General features: G+C 38.7%; 1 protein-coding gene across 8 annotated transcripts in view; it reads left to right on the top strand.

The window, feature by feature from the left end:
* nhsl1b (NHS-like 1b) overlaps positions 1 to 3,704 on the top strand; it is a 114,716-nt gene that overhangs the window by 14,566 nt on the left and 96,446 nt on the right. The gene's annotated exons all lie outside the window — the stretch shown is intronic.

The following is a 3,704-nucleotide window of genomic DNA, read 5'->3' as shown; positions in this document are numbered from 1 at the left end:
GTGTGTGTGTGTGTGTGTGTGTGTGCAAAAGAACAAGAGAGCACATTTAGAGAGATCCTCCCATGCCACACAGTGAGAGGGGATTATGAGGAATATTATTTCATACGGCTACAGAATGGTTAATCTCTTTAAGCCCTGCTGGAGTCTGCACGCTCATTCCTGTTACTGCCCGGTAATGAAGGCAACAGGAGAATGTTTAGCTTAACAGACAATTCATGGTGGGAAACAGCCTGTGTGTGTGTGTGTGTGTGTCTCTTACCTGTTGGTTTATAAGTAAGATGGGTGTGGAGACATGTAATTATGGATATCAGTAATTACTTGTTACATGAATGTTGACATTCTTGTTTTTTTTTAAATATCAGAATGAGTAATTTTATTTTCCAGTAAAGTGCTTTGAGTGAGCACTGCTCACGAATTATGGCCACATTGCCATTTCTCTCCTGCTGCTGTTGGCTGAGTTTTCGTCTGTCTCATATGGTGAGGTTTGGGCTGGTCTGCAGATTCAGATTTTTAGATTATAAACTTGTTTAAAACCTGTCAGACAAATGTGACTGTCCTGCTCCAAAAAGTGCCTTGCTCAAGGGTTTTCTGCAATGGCTGTTTGGGGAGTAAAAGTGTTGGGATTAGAATCGTCAAACCTTTCGGTCACAAATCTACATGTCTACACTCGAGGCTACTGCCAGCTTGTGTATGTGTTATATTGACTTAGCTGTGTTTTTGACCTGCTCTTTCTCTGTGTGTGTGTGTTCACAAAAGGTGGTAGTATAATTGCTGTTACCATATTAGGCCTATACCTTGTCTGCTAATAGAGAATCTGTGGAAGAGTATTGAGACTGTCAAGTCACATAATAGCAAAAAATGAAGTCAAATGTGGTAAATCTGAGCTGTACAATGAAGAAGTAAATCTAACAACATAACCAAAGCTGCAACTAATGATTCTTTTTATTATTGATTAATCTGCTGATTATTTTTTTGTTTAATCAATTAATAGTTTTATCTGCAACATGTCAGAAAATGCTCGTTACAATTTCCTAAATCAGATGGCTTCAAAATAGTCACCCGGAATCACAACACATAGGGCAAAATAAAACCGTAAATGCCCGCAGTTGAGAAGCTGAAACTAGGAACAATTTTTTATTGTCTAATCATTTTAACTCTCAAATTGAGATAATATAGTGGTACATGTTGGTGTCCATGCATGGGTAAAAGTAAGAAAATGGAATTGGATTGACAGACTTCATATACATATGTGATGTTGTATGTCAGATATTTAGGCTTTAAAGCTTATTTCAATGCCAGAAATGCATGCTCACTGATAAATGTAGTAACCTATCAGTTGTTATTTAGGTTGATGATTATCATCATGAAAGGGCATCGGTTCCAGCTGTAGGATATGAACGGTCTTGTGCAGTGATGCTAGTGGATCAGATAACTATTGTGCACCTGTCAGTGCCTTCAGCTGAGGTCGTTGGAGGGCAGTTTCACTCCTGTTGGATCCACTGCTGTTTGTGAAGGATCCGGTTCCTACCTCAGAGCGATAGGCATTTTGTCTGTACTCAAGGTTTGTGTGTTTCATGTTGCACTGTTTCCAATGTAATTGTATAGAGTCCTGGTGCTTAGGCTGTAATTTTAGTCCTGTTCCTCACTTCTCTTGTTTTGAATCACTTAATCCAAGTTATGGTTCCAACAGAAATTGTGTGGCTTTTTTCCATCAGATAAAAATGTTGTAGTATATGTGCAGATGAACTTAGAATTATTTGGGTGTATATTGTCTGTATCCCTGAATACCAGACCTGTTAAACAAAAAAACCCACTTGTTATCTTCTCTTAAGACCTATCACCTCTTTAAACACAGATTCTTTCCATCCGTCTCCCTCTACTTAATGCACCAAACCATCTTTAACTGTATTTCTCTCTCTCTCTCTCTCTCTCTCTCTCTCTCTCTCTCTCTCTCTTTCTCTCTCTCTCTCTCACATGCACACACGTTCAAACATAACTCCTTCGTTTGATCCGCTAACCTCAATGAGGCCCACAGCAGCAAACAAGGCGGCACCACATAAAAGAAAGTCCCCCCCCCCACTCCACCCCCAACCCTCCAACCTCCAGGGATTGATGGATAAACTTGCACTCTAGAGGCCCAAAGGTCCTGGAAGAAGACTGAGTTGGAAAGCAGGTTAATAAGCCTGGTAAGGGCTCTGGGCCTTGGTGGAGCAGAGGTCCTCTGGGCCCCCGATACCCTGGAGGTTTGGAGATGAGACTGACGGTCTTTGTATTTGTTGTGGAAAGACTGAGGCAGTGATGAGTGGTCTGGATGGAAATGTCAGATCCCCATAGGGCTGGGAGGAAAAGAGAAATCCATCAATCTTTCTCTTTTATCAATCATTTATGAATAGGTCTGCTCTTTGTGCTGTGTCCTGCTATCTTCTCCATTTTGTCTTTTGTTATCTCCTCTCCCACTCTTTGTCTTTATTTTTCCCTCTTTATCACTTCAACTGCTTCTCATATACATAAAATAAAAACTGGAAAACACAGCAAAGAGACTCAACAGTAATGCAACAGAACAAACCTGTCTGTGACCTCCTTCCTCCATAGACCCATTTTGACTCCTACACACAGCTGTGGAACAAAACCTATGACTAATGTAGTGGTTATTAAAGTTTTTAAGTTTGACAGAAGAATTTCTATGACAACTTTCACCAATGCAGAAAATGCAGTAGACTCTGCTGTTACATCTTAAGATAGTCCTGTCAGAGGATTTTTGAAACCTCCAACTAGGGTTGGTTACCGATAGCTTTATCTTGGATCATGTTCACATTTGGCAAAATAGCCAAATTCATTAAGCTCTGATGCTTATTAATTTCTAATCAAACCACCTTTACTGATTAAAATGACAAACATAACTGGTAGCATGTTATAGCAGCAGTGGCTACAATTTAAATTAGCTGTTGTCTGCTTGGTCCCAGTTCGATTCTTTCACGATACATGGGTGCCGATTCAATTCTTATTGCAATAAGTATTGCGATTCGATAGTATTGAGTATTGCAATTTTCTTTTCCTTCTTTAACAAAAACAAAAGTTGAATAATACACTTCTAGAGACAAAATATCATAAGACATTTCTAAAAACAAATTGTTTTCTAAACATGTCAGTCTGACACAGATATGATGTAGTCGCCGTCGACGGTAACATATAAACAGAAAATATTTAGGTAAATCATTGGTAAAAAGAATAAATAAAAAATATCGATTCTAGGGAAAAGAATTGGTTTTAAAAATTGTCGCAAAAAAAAAAAAAATCACGATATATACGATTTTCGATATTTTTCCCACCCCTAAATACCACTTTATGATCCTAGTGAACAATTTGTTTTATAGACCCTCGGACTGGGGACCCTGCTCAAGAGAAATTATCTAATGTCCCAGGTAAACTCTGATTCATATAATATTAATATTTTAAACTCATCAATATAATAGCTCTGAATCAGGACCTCGTGTATTTGGAGAAACCAGCTTGTGAAAAATGAGGTGTAAAAGTCACAGGACCAGCCACTAAGTACAGTAGATTACACATTTGCCAGGCTGCCAGACCAGTGTGTATTATCAGCCATTTTAAAGATAAAACACATTTCTTGCAGAGTGTCTTTATGGGTTTCACACAGAATACATAGACGTATTTCTGTTGAAGTGTTCTACTGTTTGCCTTTT

This window comes from Sander lucioperca, chromosome 19 (genome assembly GCF_008315115.2).
Source record: "Sander lucioperca isolate FBNREF2018 chromosome 19, SLUC_FBN_1.2, whole genome shotgun sequence".
Taxonomy (NCBI): Eukaryota; Metazoa; Chordata; class Actinopteri; order Perciformes; family Percidae; genus Sander; species Sander lucioperca.
This window is presented reverse-complemented; position numbering and strand designations above follow the sequence as displayed.